Below are 16,330 nucleotides of genomic sequence, written 5' to 3' on the forward strand. Positions count from 1 at the left end.
AGCGAACGAAGTTTATCAGCGGGAAATTGATCATGCAAAGTACTTCATGCTAGTGATTCACAGCGATGCGTTCAGCGTTGATTAGCAAATAATCGCTGTTTAAATTCATTACCGTTAGGTTGATCTAATATGGAGTGATCAGGCTTCTCTGATAATAAATCTTCGAGCTGATAATAAATCTTCGAGCTGTTTAGTAGAATACCTATAAGTAGATGAAAAAACCGAATTTAGTACTATACCATTTAATTCCACTAGAGTTTGTATCCTTTGACAGATACGCGTATTTCGACCTCAACTGTAAGGCCGTCTTCAGTGTCGTGTACTAGACTCGACTTGGCTTCTCTGGTTTTGCGGAACATTTCAACTTGTCGCATGACTGGATTGACAGCGACCTGTTTATTTGTTAAGAATTGTTACGAATATAGTGCTGAGTCAATTTTTTCAGTTTTTGATCCTCATATTTGTAGATTTCAACAGTTTATGTGTGCATATTCCAATAACTTGTCGGAAATAGGGGAGAACGTGGTTACGATTGAATGTAGACTTGTTTCACTTAGAATCCCCATAGGGTAGAAGCACCGGTTTAAGCCATAGTGGATTACCGTTTTGATTCATTTTACGGACACTTAAGGCCTCAGTGCAGTATAACCGAACGAAAAGCATATAAAATGGAACATAATGTAGGATACCTCTGCGTTATCATGCTTTTAAAACACTAAACTTTCGATTGGTTGGTGAAGATTCGGATTGCACAGCTTGGATTACCTAAAATAAACAAAAAAATATGATCTTTCCATGATTCTTATTCCGGACGCGACCTCACTTTTGTTTCATATTACGGACACTTTTTTTCGAATTCCGGATAATTCACTAAAAGCAAAACTAAAATAGTAAAATTATAAATTCAACACTTTCCCATCTGTGAGAGCAACGTCAAAACTAGTGGCGCATTAGAAATTTTCCGTGGATTGCTATGGAGAATTCTTATTAAAACATGCCTCAAAGTTTGGAATTTTTGGATGTCAAATTATGAAACATTTCAAGTGAAATCTTTCCCATACAAAGTAGAGTGTCCGGAGTTAAAAGCTGTCCGGAATTTGAATCAGAGCGGTATACACCATTTTCATAGCCAATCAGCATGAAACCTTTTGTGCTCAGTAGATCACATTCATATGATAGAGCTACATTCATTTACTCGTCCAAATTGATTCAAAACATAAGAAAAACAATTCATTTTCTTTATAATTTTAAGTTTCATACACCTAATTTGGCCAGGGCACTCCTAATTTGGCCACTCTCATGAGAAATCAATGCAATTGGCCAATTTAGGAACCGAAGTAAAATCTCTGGCCGAAACTGGTTCCGTTGGCCTATATTAACCAACGGGATTTTGAAAGCAAAAAAATGGTTTGAGCTCAGTTTTGATATTTACACACATAATATGGATTGAAAGCTTGCATTTGACATATTTGTAGTATAAATACGGCTTCCCATTTAATTTTTATTGACATTTTCTATTAGGCTGGCCAAAACCGGTGCTTTTACCCTAAGTGGTTTATAGTCGAAAGACAAAACATCGCAAGGACAAAGGGTCGAGAGTCAAAATGTCTAAAGCAAAAAGGTCGAAAGGACAAAAAGTTGAAAATGAGATGCTTGGTGGGAATTTTTTTTCTTCTTTGAATAAAGATTTTCGATCACTCAGTCAAAGAACAAAACTAAGGGACAAACTAAATTATGTTCTTCGACCTTTTGTCTTTCGACCTTTCGTCATGGACTCCTCTGAGAGGCAATTTAAAATTATTAATACATGAATTTTATTACTTTAAATTGGTTCTCAAATAAAAGTACGGGGTTACGTCAGATGGATCTGGAGCCTTCACCACACTTTTTCGTCATATCAAGCCGACGTAAGTGAGGTGGAGATTTGTTGTTATCCCACATTTTTATTTGCCATCTACAACTTTTATGTGAATAATGCGCTACTTAACGATCGAAATATTATTATGGTCATGTAACATTCAAGCTTTTGTAGCTAAAATTAAATTTATATTAATAAAAAACAAAACATGAATTTGGTTTTTTTTACAGTATTCTTCGGTCTACACTACATTGGAAAAACAAATGTTGATTTCTTGAACCGTTTAGAAAAATATTAATGTGGAATTTTGTCGCGCGAACATTCATCATCACTGTACTGCACAGCGATGATGATGCGACCGCTGAAATGTTGCTATTCGGATATTTGTAAAGCAATGAAATATCAAGAGGAAGTGATCAGTTTTCGTCGAATCTGTGATTTAGAGAGTTTATGTTTTCCTTTGCGTCGCCGAATTGAAATTTTTTTTTTTCGTTTTCGCGTTTAGTCGGCAATGCGTTTGGTGAAACCCAAACAAGCGGGTCTTTTCACTGTCGCCGGAAGGACTTTAGCCGAGGATGGATTATCAACTGGTGAGCTCTTTCCATGCTTGTGATAACACAAATTTGTATTGTTGTAATGATGGATTTATTTTATCGTTTAACAAACTTTTTACGGTCACTATAAGTGTCGGCATAAGCCCTTATTACTATTTTATAAAAAAAATGAGATACACGTACCTATTCTTAGATTTATTTGTCCCATTTACTAAAAATAAGCTTTGAGTAGTTCGACATTAAATGTGTCGGCACACTGATAGATAACTGTTTAATGAATCACTTGCCATATATGATCTATCAGTTCATACAACTTGACACGATTCTAGATTATACTATTTACGGCACGGTTTGTTGTCAACATAGTTTGTCGATAATAAATCGTAGTGAAGAATTGTATACAATTTGTGCTAACATTTAATCATTTTAATTTGGCATATTGTGCGATTCTGATTTTTGACGTAAAAACATATAATTTTGGGCGCACATTCTTATACGATACGTGGTTCACTGGGTACGATTTCTCGCATGAAAAGAGCATGCTTACTCACCTGAACATATTTTTTCACTTGTTTTGCCTTACGATGGAGGATAACCAAAATCATACCACTCTGGGGATAATTTCTATTTAACTCGATCATTTTTTCGCTCATCAACTTCTCCCGAGGATTATCACTATGTGGAAAATTTGTGCCGGCGATGAGATTCGAACCTAGAACATTGCCAAAAACAATCGTAATGCGCTCACGCAGACCATGCTGCCACATCAATTTAAGTAAGTAAGTATTTAAGTAAGGTAGTGTTTTTTTTTTTGGTTCATATAGGCAAATGCTGCTCGTGGCGATGGATACACACGGATAAAATGAACTACTTAAAAATGAGTTCATTACACTCAATGGACCTGTGAACGAGTTCACTAATTTGACATTTGAGCGGTGCCGGATTCACTGGTTTCCATGGTCATATAAATAACACGGCACCGCTAAAACGTCAAATAGTGAACTCGTGCACGGACCAATTCGTCTTTTTTGGCGTTATGAAATTTGTGAACAAATCCTAGAAGGAGCGAATGAAATAGGGGAAAATAATACTCACATATGGGTTTTCCGTTTTCTCCGTGCAGGGATAGGAGAAAGAGAAAACAAACTTCTCACGATGATAATAAATCTTCGAGCTAGATGAAAAAGCCGTATTAGTACTATACCATTTAATTTCACTAGAGTTTGTACCCTTCTACAGATACGCGTATTTCGACCTCAACTGTAAGGCCGTCTTCAGTGTCGTGTACTAGACTCGACTTCTGAGTCTGGTACACGACACTGAAGACGACCTTACAGTTGAGGTCGAAATACGCGTATCTGTCGAAGGATACAAACTCTAGTGAAATTAAATAGTATATTTTACATACAAAGATATCGACCGTGATGATTTTTATTGTGAATTTGTTTATCGGCATATCGGTCATTTTGCTCGAAGTAAGAGGGAGCATGGAGAAGAAAGCAATGAATACTAGATGGATAGGTACCGTAAGGGAACGGCGAGAGAAATTGGATTAGATTGTTACCGTACGCAGGATTCGTCTTTTGTAAAGCAACACAAGCTGTCAAACCAATTAGTCACTTTCACTATTAGACTCTTGTTGATCGACCTCTCAAACACTTTTGCACCGGCTAGAGCTTAAAAAAATATCGTTCCGTCTATTAAATTTGACTTTTTGTTAGCTATCACACCCTCATCCATCTGTTGCGTCAACCGTCACAATGTCGCCGCGCGTTTCCGTTTCTGGCCCAGACTTTAGCGTCCTGTATCGCGGAATGAGGGTAGATCATCTAGAATCGGGAGAACTTGATTATGAACTTTTCCTCCGCAACGTTTTTATTGCGGATGACGATTCGCGGTGTAGGCGTCGTAGAAGATTGAAACAGATCCTCAAGGATGAACGAGAAGGTCATGAATTCATTATACACTATGATCAAGACCCCGAGATAGATCTTGAGGCGTGTGACAACATTTTCAAAGGAATCGAACGTAAACTCAATCAAATCACTTCTGCGCAAGCAAAAACCGTTTTCAAAGCCCGGTTATTACATTTAGGCCATAGACTCGCGGTCATAAAAAATCATTCAATTGGTGAGCTCAGAGCTCAAGCGGCAGAAGCTTTTCGAAGTGTTCTGAACCTTTTTTCTGAACACTTCTGGTCGGAAGATGTATTTTTCGCAGAATCCGATCAAGATACTGATAATGAAACGGGGCTAATGGATGAAGCTATTGGCGGGCCTGCCGAATCTCCGGCCTCCGTTCAAAGAACTAATCAATCGACAGGTACGATTCCCAAACAATCGGAGTCAGTAAAATACGTGACCGATGAACGTTTCAATCAAGCCATGACCGATATTGGTAGTCTATTTAAGGCTTTGTCCGCTTAAATCAGTGGACTCAGAGAAGAGATGAGTAAAACCTCCTCCTCTTCCCCATTCCCAAAGCTCAATAGTACGAATCCGTTTATTGAACCTCCTGAAGTACCACAGGCAGCTCCTGCTGCGCCCCGAGTAAATTGGGCCGACTTCGAGGCCTTCAGCAAGACCTGAACAACCCCAAAAGCGAAGTGCTGGTTTTCCAGAGTCTACCTTGGTGGATGGAGAAGCAAGGAATAGTTCTTTCCGTCGGAGAATTGACGATTTATCGTTCACTACGTCCGAAGGAGGGAATGCGGCGAATCAAACCGAGCAAACTCGTACAGCCCCAAACATTCAATATGTACCGTACCCTGTAGCTCAGCATCGTAAAGTTACGCCGGTTTCCCAGTGGAAAATAAAAAGATACTCCGGAAACGATCAAGGGTTGGGACTGAACGATTTTCTCTCACATGTGCAGCAGTTGGCCATTTCTGAACATGCCTCAGCCGATGAGTTGTTCGATTCGGCGATTCATTTATTTGAGGGTGCAGCGCTTAGCTGGTACACCTCATGTCGAAATCGAAATTCTCTTCTCGGGTGGGAGCATCTGGTTCATGAACTCAAGAATGAATTCAGACACCCAGATCTGGATTCCGTACTGCGCACGAAAATTTATGAAACCCGACAACAAAAAGGAGAATCATTCCAGCAATATTTTTTGCAGGTTGAGAAACTCTTTCAGGCCATGAATCAGACTATGCCAGAGAATGAGAAGGTCGAAGTTCTCAAAACGAACATGCGGTATGATTGCCGTAAAGCTCTAGTGGGGAAAAGTATCCGTTCCTTGAAGGATCTTATAAACATCGGCAAAGAGCTGGATGCTACTGACTTCTCGGCATTTTCAAAGGTTTTTGGACCATCCAAAAGGGAAACCTGTGCCATTAGCACAGGAAACAGCGGGACTACCGTTTCTAAAACGTTCTACTCACGGAGTCAGCCTGCTCAATCGGGAAAAATGACAAACTTTCCTCCGAAAGCTTCTAAACCTAATGCTAACAGCGCAAAAGGTATGTTTTCCAAGCCCATCAACCAAAACCAAAAGGTTGAGCCGAAATCAGATGGAAGGGAAATGAAAACATCTGCCTCTTCAAAAGAACCACAACCAGGATCAAGTCAGCCCAGCGCTCTTTTGAAAATGGTTTCAAATTACTCTCCGCCTGAAGAGGGCCAATGTTTCAATTGCGGTGAAGAGCACGATCTTTCAGATTGTACGATTCCACGTAGAGTGTTCTGCCATGCCTATGCATTCAAAGGCTTTACCCGCAAAAACTGCCCGTTCTGTCTAAAAAACCAGATAAGGAAGTCCTAAAGTCGCTGGAACTTCCGCAAGCGCAAGATGAAGCCGAATTTCTAAACTGGTTGTCCGAGCTGGGCCGTTTTTACGAAACTTGCACGGATGATACAGTTGGTGAAACGACTCCATCTCAAATACATAAAATCACTCTCAATTATTTTCAAGACGATCGGCCACACGTCAACATTAAAATATTTGATGTGCAAGTCACTGCTCTCCTTGATTGTGGAAGCAATTTGACTTTCATAAATCAGTCTTTATTCGACAAATTCCGACGAATTCAAATCCGAGAGCCTGCTGACCCTGTCGAACTACTAACAGCGGATGGATCTCAATTGCAAGTTATTGGAGAAGTCCTGGTGCCGTATACATTCAACGGAAAAACGAGGGTCTTGTCGACCTTAGTTGCACCTGAGTTGACCAAAGAATGTATCTGTGGCATGGATTTTTGGCGAATCTTCGGAATCTACCCCGCAATTGCTTCCATTACCTCTCTTTCTACAGAGTCCATACCGACTCTAGAATCACCCAGAGAATGTCTGACCGCTGAGCAACGAGAAATCTTGGAACAGACCAAGAAGATCTTCAAGGTTGCTACAGGAGAATCATTGGACACTACTCACTGGTGTGAGCATAAAATCATACTCATGGACGAATTCAAGAACTCTAAGCCCGTACGATTATACCCATATCCCATCGCTCCGAAAATCCAAGAAGGTTTGTTCGTTGAGCTAGAAAGGTTACTTGACCGAGGAATCATAGAGGAATCAAATTCGGACTGGTCCCTTAACATTGTCCCTGTACGCAAACAATCCGGGGCAATTCGTCTCTGTCTGGACGCTCGCAAACTCAACGAGCGAACCGTACGTGACGCTTATCCCCTTCCTCACCCTGGACGAATACTCAGTCGCCTTCCACGAGCGCGTTACTTATCAACCATCGACCTTTCAGAGGCGTTCCTGCAGATCCCTCTGGCGCGAGAATCACGCAAATATTGTTCGTTCAGTGTGCAGGGAAAGGGGATGTTCCAGTTCACCCGCCTACCATTTGGTTTAGTCAACAGCCCGGCTACGTTGGCCAGGTTGATGAACCGGGTATTAGGTCAGGGTGCACTGGAACCGTATGTCTTTGTCTACTTAGACGATATCGTCATAGTGACAGAGACATTCGAAGAACACGTACGGTTGCTCGAAGAGGTTCCCAGACGCCTACGCGAGGTCAACTTATCAATTAAGTTGGAGAAGTCCCACTTTTGTCTGGAAGAAATACCGTTTCTCGGCTATATCCTGTCTTCCCAAGGACTGCGGGTCAATCCCGAGAAGATAAGGCCTATAGTCGAGTACGAACGGCCAACGACCATAACTAAACTCCGTCGGTTTTTAGGTATGTCCAACTATTATCGGAGATTCATCGCCGATTATAGTCGGACTACCGCTGCTCTTTCAGAGCTTCTTAAAACAAAGTCGAAGACTCTGAAATGGACTCCTGAAGCCGAGGAAGCTTTCCAGATTATAAAAGAAAAATTGATTACCTCACCAATCTTGACTAGCCCTAATTTTGCTCACGAGTTCATGGTACACACTGATGCTAGTGATTATGCTATTGCTGGCGTCCTAACGCAAAAGGTGGATGGGCAAGAGCGAGTGGTAGAGTATTTCTCCAAAAAGCACACTACTCCAGAACGATCGTATCACGCCACGGAGAAAGAAGGCCTAGCAGCTCTTCTCTCCATAGAGCATTTTAGAGGATATCTAGAGGGCAGTCATTTTGTCCTCATAACGGATTCCTCGGCACTAACGTTTATAATGAGATCAAAATGGAGAACGTCATCGCGTCTCAGTCGGTGGAGCTTGGCTCTTCAGAACTACGATATGACCATCGTCCATCGCCGAGGTAGAGACAATGTGGTTCCGGACGCCCTATCGAGAAGTGTGATGGTCATATCCAAGAAATCCGATTCTGAATGGTACAATTCACTTAGAAAACAGGTCGAGGAATCTCCTGAAGAATACCCAGATTTTCGTATACACAACGGGCAACTTTTAAAATACGCTTTCAATGATGATCTCGCTGATCATCGATTTGATTGGAAAATTTTTCCCAGTCCGGAGACACGCAAGGACATTATAAAGTCGAATCATGACCATATGCTCCATATTGGAGTGGATAAGACAGTTGGAAAAATCCGCCAAAGATTTTTCTGGCCAAATCTGTATCGAGATGTCAGAGAATACGTCCGGAAATGTACCGAATGTAAGCAAATCAAACCACCTAACTCTTCCACTACGCCGCTTATGGGTGATATGCGGGAGGCCAGTCGTCCCTGGCAAATAATTGCCCTTGACTTCATTGGGCCGCTCCCGCGCTCAACCAGCGGTAAGCAATACATCCTTGTTACCTTGGATCTTTTTAGCAAATGGGTTCAACTTCATGCTTTCCCAAGCATTTCTGCCAAGGCGTTGAGCTCAGTATTGGTAGACCACTGGTTTTACCGGAATTCCGTGCCAGCAATTGTGCTTACGGACAATGCGACGACATTCACCTCTCATGAATTTCGCGATCTAATGCATCGATTCGAGGTTCAACAGTGGCTTACTTCGCGATACCATTCGCAAGCTAACCCTGTTGAACGCGTGAATCGCGTAATCAATACCGCCATCCGATCATACGCCCGAAGCAATCAGAGAACATGGGACTCTCGACTGTCTGAGATCGAGGTTGTTATTAACTCTACGATCCACTCGTCGACAGGATATACCCCGTTTCGCGTAGCAAAAGGAGAAGAAATTGTACTCAAAGGTACCGATCTAGGTTTGAGAGTGAAGAAGAAGCGACTCTGATTGAAAGGGCAGCACGAGTAAAGGAACAAAATCCCCAGCTGTATGCACTGGTGCATAAACAGCTCCAAAAAGCGCATAACATTTCATCTAAAACATACAATTTACGAACCCGTAAGCCAGCTAAACCATTCGCTGTAGGCGACAGGGTTTTTAAGAAGAATACAAAGTTGTCCAATGCTAACGAGTTTTATAATGCGAAACTCGGTGCTCAATATTTACCTTGCACGGTAATTGCACGGCACGGGTCGTCGTCATACGAGCTGATAGATAGCCAGGGCCGCAATATCGGTGTATGGCCAGCCAATCTGTTAAAATCCGGACAATAGCTCACGTTTTGTGATGACAATCGGTTCGATGAAAGGGAAGAAATGTTCCCAGTCTCCGTATGTAAAGGCTGAAAATTTAAAATTAAATCAATTCAAATGGTTCATGACTTTCTCGGGTTCATTTTAGATCCGTACCTTCCATCCCGTTACCTCTAATTCTCTGATTTTAGCTTTCCGCGGGGCTAATCACGACGATATATCGGCCAAAGGGAATTACAGAAGGAGAGGAGAAAATATGAGTCAAATCGGTAACTACGGGGGAGACGTCCTCCAAACCACAAAAAAAAAATCAAATTCGCGCGCGATGATGTTGTTCGTAATTGAACGAAAACCAAGTTAGAACTACGGTCAGAATTTAAACTGATCGACCTCGTAGCTAGCTGATCGACAGCAGGTCGGAAACTGTTATACGTTTGAATTCGTATCCATGTTCATTGTTGCATTGTTACATAGCATTATTTTCATTGTTACCCTTATGTACTTCTGAGTAATAAAACCTTTTGTAGGTCCTCGTACTCTATACATAATCAGACTACTATTGTTCAAGTTAACCACTGGAGAGCCAGTTTTGTTGGTTGTCGACCGTTCGGCAGTATTGTTTGTGATCTCGTTCGAATCAGAACTGTCCCGCGAGACAGTCGGTTCCGGTTTGGGGGAATTTGTATTACGGCATTATTGGTAAAGCACGGATAGATGGTGTGAAATAGAAGTGAAAGTCGGTGTTTTGGTTAAATGGGCACAATTAAGAGTGCAGAAGTGTCGGAGAAGTGTAGGCGGAGTGGATAGTCGAAGGTTTTGACCTTATAGTCCCGCGACACTTGCGTTGTGGACGTAAAAGATGCAAATTTTGCAACGGTTAACTAGTGTTGATGGCATGCTAATTATAAATGTTTTGTTTCCGTTTCTATTGTTTCATTATTATTGTTGGTCATATTCTTACTATTCCAAAAACCACTCATTGTAAATAATTAGTTTTTGCTACCCTGACCAGAGGGGGATGTTACCGAACGGTAACTTTGCACGCCAGTGGGGATGTAGGGAAGGAAATGTAAAGGTAGCTTAACGGTCAGTTCAAATGAGCGGGCATTGAGTGTGTCGATCTAATGGCACCTGTGCGTCCAAAGCGGGTGGTGAATTCAGCCAGCCAACTGAAGTGGGTGGCGATGGGGGCGGAAATACCCGACCCGAAGACAAGGCACCGGGAGAGCATCATACGATGGGGCTGGGAGTTGAGTGAAAACGAGAGTTCGGGATCAGTCAGTGACAGGTTGCTCTAGACTACAGAAGTGTGCCAGCTCGAAGCAAAAATTATATAACGTGCCTTGGAAGAAGAAGTGTCGCCTACGCACCGAAGATATATTACTGGGTAGTGACCCGAGCGTGCACCTCAACACCCTGGTGCGTCGGAAACCAGCGATTGCGTGAAACGGTAGTTGTGGCCGATCAATAATCTGGCCAATTACCGACCACGTGCCAGTTGCGGGCTACCATCGTTGGCGATACCCGGTGCCCCAATATCCAGTACACCGAGTACGACCCATCCGAAGAGGGCGCCCAGTTGGCGCTACAAAGCAAATCTCTCGTAACTCAGAACACCGCTACCGAGATACTCACGTCCGCCCTCCGGACGTCCTTAGCACTCCCCCATCGAGATCCATTGCCAGCGGGACCGAAGCCCACGGATTGGCGTCGGCCATCTTGCTGCAAACATCCGACGAATAGCAAGGCAAGCATCACTAAACGCCACCGGTGTCGTCGGCCACCCTCCTGCGGTATCATTGGCCCCGTCCGACAGCCGCTGTGGAACACCGTGGCATCGACGGCTCTTCAGGTACCTCCGAGGACACCTACGACTTCCATTCCCTATGGTCCTGCGTCAGGGATCGCTCTTCAATTGATTCGGTGACGCGTCCCCATGCGGCGCCCGTAATCCAGCGTGCCGAAACCGTAACGACGACACCATCACCACCCCGATTTTTTGACGCCCCTCTTGGATTGAATACAAGTATTTGAAGGTAAATTTTAATATTTTCGCTAGGACCTCCCCACCGAAAACTTCCCCATCCAACAACGCCCTGGGACCCGGGAGACAAAAGAGGCCTTTGGTGCCCACTCCGGAAGCTGCCGTTGGCTAGTACCAGCAGCTTGGGGTTTAGGCACGTCCCCGTCTGGGACGGTGCAGTTATCTCCCGGGGTCAAAAGTAGTTTCAAGATGTTGAAGAGGGCATACCATATTAAACAGTATTACTTGAAACGTCACTTCCTTGTGGCTAACGTTATGGTAGTGTCTTGGTAGTGTCATTCTCAAAACACACCCAAGCCGTTCCCATAGGGGACGTTAGCCACAAGGAAGTGACGTTTCAAGTAATACTGTTTAATATGGTATGCCCTCTTCAACATCTAATCCAATTTCTCTCGCCGTTCCCTTACGGTACCTATCCATCTAGTATTCATTGCTTTCTTCTCCATGCTCCCTCTTACTTCGAGCAAAATGACCGATATGCCGATAAACAAATTTAAATAGTACACGGTGTCTTTGTGGAGGAACTTTATTACAAAAAAATAGGTAAGTCTGAAATTTCGAACTAAAAACAATTAGACTTTGCTCTTTCATTTGAGACCAAAATCAAAAAAATCGGTCGGGGGGTCTAGAACATTTTTTTTATTTTGTTTGAAGTATTTATGGATAGGGTGCAGAGCTACCTGGTCACTTCCAAGATTCACTTTGGCATGAGGGTTTTTCTCGGCTGAATTGTCTGAAACTTTGCAATGAGAAGCACTCCAACGCGATGCATATTGTGGCTAAATATGAGCTCAGCAGATTTCAAAAAACCCCACTGCCGAAGTGAATCAAAAGTACCAAGAATAGGATCCGGCTCCCTATGTGTTTTTGTACAGACGCACATTGCGTTGAACGTATGGAGATACGGAACAAACTGCAAGATCAAGCCATTTGAACACTTTGGCATGGAAGGTAAAATAGTTCTTGGTCAAAAGAGCTGTAATAAGCATAATTAAATTGCTCATAATGATGTTAGAAGTTATTAGGGAATATTTCTCGCAAAACTTATGATCTCGTCCTAAGGTGAAGATGCATCGAAGTCAAACCTCGAATTTTCAAGAGCACAAATCTAGAGAACCTAACAACCTTTTGCGTTTAACATTTTATTGATTGGTCGCCACCAGCGAGTGACCAGTGAGTTACCGGTTGTCTGCTTCTCTAGACTTGTGCTCTTGAAAATTCGAGGTTTGACTCATTATTGAAAAGAATTCACATGGTTTTGGCCACATAAACTATGTTTTTTTTTTAAATTCATTGCGACAAGAGCTACATCATTTCATCAATTTTATCTTATTTTGCCAACAAAACAATAGTTTGTGAAATTTGTATGAATATTCTGTAGGAATCTGTATATGTGCACGCCGAATGGAGGCCGCACGGCGATCAATGACTTGACGGTAAATCCATCCGTTTGCTCAGTAATAACAAGCTACACACCTATGGCTTTTAGGACGAGGTCATTAATTATGCGAGATTTCTCGTTTTACTCGTAGCTACAAAATTGACTTATCCGCCTTTCAAATAACACAATTTCAGTTATTCGAATTGACTAGTAGGGAGCTCCGCATGTAATAAACCAACATGTAACATACTTGCCTCTTGGTGCTTAAAAATATGCTATTTTGGATGGTATTTGAAAAGCTTCAAATCTTATATTTTTTAAGTTATTTTCTTAATGGCACAGTGTTTGTGAAAAGATAAGAAACTAACATCATGAGGCTAAAATGGGTTTGGGGTTTGTGTACATGTTTGCAGGGCTATAATCCCACATTAAGCTAAATACAGTCATCTCTCCCTTACTCGATATTGAAGTTAGAGAGGTATCGAGTCGAGTCGAGTTAGAGAGTTATCGATTTACAGAACACAAAACCAATGCAACTGCCATCCAAGGGACCATGGAGTTAGCGATGAAAACCAACTTTTAATATGGTTCTCTAACTCGATATCGAGATACAGAATATCGAGTAAGGGAGAATTAACCGTAATAGCAATCAAACTCATGATTATTTCTTCTCCTATCCGCCGGATTGAATTTCTCTCTTCAGCAAATTTCTTTATTATGGTTTGAAGATTGAGATTTTACAATGGGATAATAAGTTTGTACTTACATTACAGTACAAGCGTGTTTGGAACAAATCTCAAAATTTTTCTTCATAGTAATTTCCATATAAACCTACATTATCTTTGGGCCACCTTTAAATCACCACCTAGAAAGCTGAAAATTTCACAGAACACTATTTTTATAATAAGGGTGGTAAGAAGCATATGGGAGATTGGATTCTCAAACATTTTTAAATTTTGAATGGCCCTAATGTACATAAACACATAGATACGCAAAAACAAACATATGTGCAAGTCACTCAAAATCAAACAAAAAAAAAAATACTCTAGACCCCCCGACCGATTATTTTGGTTTTGGCAGCAAATGAACGCGAGAGACCTAGACTTTATTGTAGCGAAGTTTCAGACTTACCTATTTTTTTGTAATAAAGTTGTTCTACGAAACACACCGTGAGTATAGTACTAAATTCGGTTTTTTCATCTACTTAAACTTCTCACATCTGTGGAAATGTTCGAATATCTATTTTCGCTTTGTTTTGTTGGCGGATAGTTTCGCAAGGCAGAGTATCGCAGAAAATTTGTCGTGAGGAAGAAATCCATTATCGTGAGAGTGATTGAGAATTCGGAATCTTGCTCTTTAGGTTTTCAAAATTAAATTGTAAGCTTATGAACGAAATTTAATGAAGCAGTTGCCTGCATTAAGTGCACTAATTCAAAGTGTTGACTATGAATTTGTATTACTTATCGTAACCAATAATCAAATAATCTTAATTTTATAGATAATCCATATAAGCCTGATGGCTCAAGCTCAAAAAGTGCTATCCACTTCAATATTTGAATGCTGGTATAAGAACATCGGAATGTCAAAAGCGTTTTATCTATCGACATTTTATTGAAATTAATCGAAGATAAAATACATCCTGAATGGCGGCGAAGGGAATAGAAAAAACAGGAAGCAACTAATTTTGGTACAGCTTTAGAATTTGATTTAGGCCACTCATATCCGAGATAATTGAGTCAATAAATCTATGCTGCTTTCAGCATAAAGTCTTTTGCAGGTGAATGAATGGAAGGATTTTGGAAAGCAAAAGCTTTTCTATGTTAAGGAACAGGAACAATTTTGATAGGACTTTTTGTTTCTAAAAGATCACATTATTATTTTTATTAATATTAGAGAGTATGTCAAAAATATTTATATTTTTTATAAAAATATATGTGTCAATCCTAATGTTTGCAATATTTGCTAGCAACTGGTCTACTGCTCGAATCATATTTCGTGTAACAATTCTAAAGGGCCAATGATCAAATTGTAAACAAATCGTGTTTTGATACCATTCTATATCATCTCAAAACATCCACAAGCTTTGCTAACATTGTCATAACATAATCATAGAACTTATATATACAAATAACCGCGTTTTCCAAATCATTTATTGGCCTCCTACTCGAAACGGCCAATGATCGGTTCTCTCTCCATCAAGAGGGCCTACAATCGGAAAATTTCGCAAACTGTCATTGGCCTTGTTATGGTGAGAGGCCAATGACTCTCTCTTGCTCATTCTTTGAAAACCAAAAGAGCCCAGCCTTGGGCCAAGTACGATAATAAAATTCAATTTGACCTATAAGAAAGGCCCATGCCTAGTGGGAAATCTAAAATGGGCCAATCATTAAATTTATCATTTTTCCACATTATGGGAGTTTTCAGAACAAAATTTATTATAAACGTGTTGTAATAGTAAATCGTCACTCAACGAGCAAGAAATAATACTAGATATACCATTTACCAGCAGCTGAAAGTGGGGAACAACTTTTCAAATCGCTTTCACTTCTAAGTTCCACATATGTTGTGTGCTGATGGGTTTATGGATAAAAGGTCGAAAGGACAAAAGGTCAAAAGGACAAAAGGTCGAAAGACAAAAGGTCGAAAGGACAAATGGTCGAAAATGATTTATTTGGTGGGAAAATTTTCCTTCTTTGAAAAAAGGTATTCGACCTTTTGTCCCTTCTTTTTTGTTCTTCGACCTTTCATTTTTCGATCTTCTGTCCTTTCGACCTTTTGTCTTTCGACCTTTTGTCATAGATTCGTCGGCTGTTCATTCAGTCTTAAAAAAAAAAAACTACTTGGAAATTTGATGTATCTTTTAAGTCGCTGTGATAAAAGTATCGGATAGGAGAATTTGAAACTGCGTTACATTTGAGGTCGAAATACGCTTATCTGCCAAAGGATACAAACTCTAGTGGAATGAAAGGGTATACAGTCGCCTCTCCACATCTCGATATCGAAGGGACCATCGAGATAGGGAGAGATCGAGACAAAGAACAAATTTTTGATGAATACTAGATTGAAAAACACTCCGTTGCCAAGAAAGTAATACACAAACTGACGTCATTTTGCGCTTCTAATTTGTTTTGAATTCCAAAACTGTGGTCTAGTAACCTTCGATATTGGTCATATCGACATACGGAGAGAAAATTGAGAAGAAAAACACACAGAAACATATCGAGATATGGAGATATCGATACATGGAGAATGAAAATGTATGCAGACTGAAGGGACTTATGAAATCATCGACATAGGAGGAGATATCGAGATGTAGAACATCGAGATGTGGAGAGTCGACTGTAGTACTTAATTCTGTTTTCCATTAATTCATATGATTTGGTTCTACAGATCTCGAATCAACTCCCGTTGTAAGATATAAAGTGACAAAGATGTTACAATAAATTTACAATTGACTGCCAGTCTTCAAAAACAAAAATAACTTTTAAGGTGAAATTGAAGCCAAACCTCAAATTTTTAAGAGCACAAATCTGGAGAACCACACATCCGTCTAAGCTGAAAACTTAATCGATTGGTCACTAGCTGGTGGTAACCAATC

This window comes from Aedes aegypti, chromosome 2 (genome assembly GCF_002204515.2).
Source record: "Aedes aegypti strain LVP_AGWG chromosome 2, AaegL5.0 Primary Assembly, whole genome shotgun sequence".
In the NCBI taxonomy this organism is placed as follows: Eukaryota; Metazoa; Arthropoda; class Insecta; order Diptera; family Culicidae; genus Aedes; species Aedes aegypti.